Here is a 5,537-nt window from a genome sequence, read left to right as displayed (position 1 = left end):
TTTGAATTGGAATTGTGGCGAAAGTTGTGTTGTGATGCAGGTTTGCTTTGATGCCAGCAAAGTCATCTTTTAAAGGTTCCATATTACACAAAATTGACTAATGTGAGCTTTAAGCCATGTTATAGTGTTGTTACTTTATCAAAAACATACCTGGAGTTGTGTTTTGCTTAATTTACACATTTTAGAGTAACCCTTTATTATTAGCCTGTCTACATCTCCAAAGATCAAAATGCTCTGTTCCAACTAGTGATGTCAAGAAGCTGTTGTTGTCAAGTCAACAGCTACTTTTTACCTTTTGTTCAGTAAAAATGAGCCATTCCAGATGATTCTAGTGAAAGTGTAAGACGTTTAAAAACACAGTGGAGTACCACATGACATCACAAGGTGGAATGGTAATTTATGTATGAGAGAAGAACTAGGCCTAAATATGCAGGGTTTGTGTATTAACTCCAGTTATGTTTGTGCTGAGGAAACAACATTGGATGAGCACATGGATAGAGTTAAAGATGAATACCACTCATTGAGTATGATACTTCTATGGTTTTATGTCTTTTTTTTTATGTTTTTATGGCATACAATGTAACCATAGCTATGGAGAATGTTCTGAAATATAAATTTCTATTCATTTCTATTAACTTTCTATTTCCATGTGTAGCAGTGCGCGCCTGCTGCTTTCTGCCACCAGGTGGCGCCTGGGCTTATAAAAGGGCACGCCCCACAGCGTCTCGTTCTCTGACCTCGGCGCACTTCCGGGATAGGGTCCCGCCTTGTCGCGCACAGGTAAACAACCGCTGTTCTCTAATTACAATTTGCAACTTTATAATTTAACATATTGCTTTATTATAGTGCCATCGCTCCTGGAGTCTCGATGCGCCCGATCGGAGTTATGGCTTGTTGTGTAAAGCTCCAGCGTGTATTTGCTGTTGATCGCTACAAGCGCCACTGAAGCCTCTGTACACGGTTGGGTCGGTGTTGCTGTCAAATGCCCCGGCCGCTCGGCGTCAAGCCTCGTGGATTGAGAAGCGTGTGTTTTGTGGGTCCAGGGCATGGATCTATTAAGGGTGGTTTTCGGCACGTCATCTGGTGGACCGGTGGCCTTGTGAACGAGCTGCTGCTTTGTTTTACTGTGTTTTATATTTTAAGGACAAAGTCATCGTACAGCTACTTTTGTGAAGCTTTTAATCGGCAGTTATGTGAACAGTGAATAGTCTACTCTTAAAGTTAATCTAACAAAAGGAAACAAATGAATAATGGTAATAATAAATTATATTAATAATTATTTCCTGTTTTGTAAGTCACTTGTCTCTGTCTGTCAATTAACAAACCCGTGAGCCTTATTTTAGTTTAGTATATTTAGTTTTAGTTTCTGGGCTACGCCCAGTGGCGTTGTTGGCTTAATGTTAATTAGGATTACGTTGGGTTTCTCTTACCCTCCTATCTACCCCTCTGCTACACATGAAGTCATGCAGGTGACGTAGCCTGATTCATCAGTCAGTTTCACTTCATGGAAACTGTCTGACCTGGCAGCATTATTATTTGTTCGCTCAACGGTAGGCTGGTACTTTTTTTATTTATCCAGTGGCTGCTAATTGGTCATGACGTATGTAATGCGCTGGAGCGCTCCGCGTGTCCAAGTAATCCAACAGCAAACAAAGCAAAGAGTGAACATGTCTGTCAACGATCATTGTTGTTTCTGTGAGATGAACTTGTGAATTAAATGTGCAATAAAAAAATGCAAAGTTTGTATTTGACAAAGGAAGTTCAAAGGAGGATAGTGTATGCAGCCTAACACAACTCTGGTTGGTTCAGATTAGGGATGGGCATTCGATGAAATTTTCTTAATCGATCGTCGGAAGAATTAACAATCGATTATCGATTAATCATTAACATTTTTATATTAAAATGATCATCATTATTATTAGTATCTGCACTACTAATCTGCATAAATAAATTCAGCTTTACGACATATAAACCGTAACGACTCTAGAGCCACATCAATCCGTTTGACATTATAACGTGTTTAATTCATTTTTGCGCAACTCTCACACAAACTAAACTTAAAACCGCATCGCTAATTTGCATAAACTCGGCGAAGATAAAAATACAGCTCTTGTGTCGCTGATGCGGTCAATTTCTGTCGGATTAAGACATGATTCAGTGGAATACAGGTTAGTGTGACCATATTTGCGTTTGTCAAAACCAGGACACCGTACGGGGGGTAGGAGGTTGGGACTCGTCATCGACATTGCGCGACTCTCACCTGGTAAAGCTTTTTCCCACTGGACACCGAAACACGTGCTGCTTTGTACACTGTGCACAAGGACTCCCACTTGTCCCGAACGCAACAGAAAGAGTGGAATTTCTTGTACAAATCATCGTTAAATACACATTTGTGCTTCGGCACGCTGCAGGCTGACCTACTGTTTGTGTTTGCTTGCTCCTTCTGAGTGCAGAGAGCTACATGTACGGACCCCTGTTTGGTCACGCTACGCACAGCAACCTACATTCGGTTTGTCGATTAAAATTAACGTAATCGATGAAATTCTTAATGATCAATTATCGATTATTAATTATATATTTATCATGCCCATCCCTAGTTCAGATCTTCGCTGATTGGCCGGTGCGTGGTCTACAACTTCGGGATTCTTGCAAACCATCTAGTGTATTCCAATTCCTAGACCTAGTTGCTGGAGAGAAATGAAATTGAGCCGAAGCACTAGGTGGCACCAGCCTGGCTACAGGTGACGTACCATCTCCAGGAAGTTATGCAGTGCTGCATTAAGGTTGCAGTGAGTTCCAGTTTAATAGTCTGTTCTTTTCAGAAATAAACCTACAATCATTTAAAATCATGTAAAGACAGCATTTTGAGAACTATTGGGACACTTTTGTTGTAGACAATCTTAGAGACTGTATTATTACACTAACTAAATCTGTTTTTAGCATATGTTAATGAGTTTCCAGTCACAGTTAAAAACTCATAAAGCTAATTTAATTATTTCTTTCCAAGTTCCTCAACATTAACTCCTCATTTACTCAGCAGGACCTATGAGCTGTACTTTCCGACTGGCCTATCAGAGATCATAAACGGTATTTTCCTGTGTGAAAATCATAAACACATCCATTTACAAGCTAAGAGGATTTCAAAGGATTTGCAGTGAATACTACACAGGGTACTTCATCACTGTCAGAGGCGTCTGCCATGCTAATCTATAGGTAACGGAACGAGCAGAGCATGTCCAAACCAAACTCCTCGGTCAGCATGCGAATTACAATGAGACATGTCACCAGAAGAAAATAGTCAACAATAACTAAACATTATTAAGGTTTCAAAAAGTTGCAAAATAGACAAGGTTTTTATGGTACTTCTATTTCCATTACTTGACTTTACTACTTTACTTTAAATATGACTACACCAATAATGCTTTTTAATTACTTGAACTTTGTAAGGCAACTTTTCTATGTCAAGAAATCAGTTAATGGGAGGGAAAAGATCATGTTGAGTGTTGTTTAGGTGTTGACATATGCTTATTCCCCCCCCTGCACTATACACTTGATTTAGTCCAGCGGTCCGCCCTGATGAGCATTGTGTATTCTTGAGCTGTATAGAATCAATAAGTCTAGTTTTAGGTGGTGGTTTTGGGCTCCCAGTGGCTTCTACTATCTGTACTGTATGCTTTTATACTTATGACAGGCAAATGTGTGGGAGTACAAACAGAGGAAGCATGTAGCTCCACAAAGTAGAATTCAGATCACAAAAGTATAGGCTACAAATGGCCTTGCAAAGCTAAGAATTTAAGCTAATGCTATAGCTTTGACAATGCCATCCCCAAAAGACTAGCAACAATGCTGCAAATTAATTCAGGCAGCATTTTTTTTGGAGGAGTTAAGTGGGAAATGGATGCTAAAAGTGTCACTTATTTCAGAGACTGTGTTCTAGTAGATGTAAAAGGTAAAAATATAACTAGAAAAGACTTGTGCTTAAGATGTTGGAATTGGTGACAGTAAATTAAGCCAAAGAAAATGTCTCCATTATGACACTGATTTTATTTTCCTTGAATGTATTTATTTATTAGGACAATGTAATTCACATTAAGTATAAAGCTTGCCAAATGTCAAAGTCTAACACTTTAGCATTACCATGATTGTAAGAAGAAACATCATGATTTAATAATTATTCACGATTGCTGGCATGACCAAGCATCCATCCTTAATTTTCTTTCCTTTCCATTGTCTAATACAGATTCCTCAAGTATGTGACCAGCTTTGAGAAGTCAATGATAAATTAATGTTATTGTGACATAAACAACCAGATAAGAAAATGGAACTGAAGTAACTTACTATTGCTATAGTTATAAATATGTTTGGTTAGGGTTAAATGAAACCCTCATAATACATGTTAAAAATACATTTATAACTAATGAAAATTAAACTCCAAAATGCATGAATGTACTTCAGTCATATCAGCACCATGTCTGACAGGATCTAAGTGTGAGTGTGACTACATCCGTCCGGTCACTGTCCTACTGTAGAGAGACAAAGACATGCTGTTTTTTTCTCTGTCTTGTCCAAGTTGTGAAAATTGATGGGATCTCACCTCAGAATGAACATCCCTCTGGGGTCCGGGCCCCAGCAGACAGCAGCTTCAAGGCCAGTCCTGTCTAAACATGTCATGCATTTAGAGGAGGAAAGATAGTTCGTCACCTGCTTGTCTCCATGGAGATGTTATTGTAGAGACGTAACATCACATAAAAATGTATGGTTATCAATATATTCTTGATTAATAAAGCTTAAACAAAAGCATCTATAGATTATTAATACATAGATGGTTCATGCCATACTGTAGAACATTCCAAGCAAAGCAATAAGATCTCCATGGAAAGCTTTAAGAACATCAGCTAATTTTACAAAAGCATTTAAACCATCTATGGTCAGGCAGACATATTATGGGCATGGTTTTGTACGGTTGATTCCTCACCTCCCCTTAGATTGTCAGTGGGGTTTTCTCATATGTCATGTGACATATTTGAATGAATGCTCTTGTACCTACTGCATTAAATTAGAAATAAATTAAACTTAATATGATATATCCATCCATCCATTTTCTTCCGCTTATCCAGGGCCTGGTTGCGGGGGCAGCAATCTAAGAAGGGACTCCCAGACTTCTCTCACCCCAGACACTTCCTCCAGCTCCTCCAGGGGGACGCCAAGGCTTTCCTAGCCCAGCTGAGAGACATAGTCCCTCCAGTGTGTCCTGGTGGGGCGTGCACGGAACACCTCCCAAGGAAGGCACCCAGGAGGCATCCGGAACAGATGCCTGAGCCACCTCAGCTGGCTCCTCTCGATGTGGAGGAGCAGCAGCTCTACTCAAGCTCCTCCCGTGTGACTGAGCTCATCACCATATCTCTAAGGGAACCACCCTGCAGAGGAAACTCATTTTGGCTGCTTGTATCCGCAATCCTTTCGGTCATTACCCAAAGATCATGACCATAGGTGAGGGTATGAACGTAGATTGACTAGCAAATTGAGAGCTTCACCTT

The 5,537-nt window shown here is 39.8% G+C and overlaps 1 long non-coding RNA gene across 1 annotated transcript; it reads left to right on the top strand.

Annotated features, from left to right (window-relative positions):
• Positions 1 to 711: 711 nt before the first annotated feature.
• LOC129412422 (uncharacterized) lies at positions 712 to 1,279 on the top strand. The gene is made up of 2 exons (XR_008633720.1): positions 712 to 780; positions 847 to 1,279. It is a non-coding gene; the product is annotated as an uncharacterized LOC129412422 (long non-coding RNA).
• The last annotated feature ends 4,258 nt before the right edge of the window (positions 1,280 to 5,537 follow it).

The sequence above is a fragment of the Boleophthalmus pectinirostris genome, unplaced genomic scaffold (genome assembly GCF_026225935.1).
Source record: "Boleophthalmus pectinirostris isolate CB_2022bp ecotype Guang Dong unplaced genomic scaffold, ASM2622593v1 HiC_scaffold_8, whole genome shotgun sequence".
In the NCBI taxonomy this organism is placed as follows: domain Eukaryota; kingdom Metazoa; phylum Chordata; class Actinopteri; order Gobiiformes; family Gobiidae; genus Boleophthalmus; species Boleophthalmus pectinirostris.
Note: the sequence above shows the minus strand (reverse complement) of the source record. Positions and strands in the feature narration are given on the sequence as shown.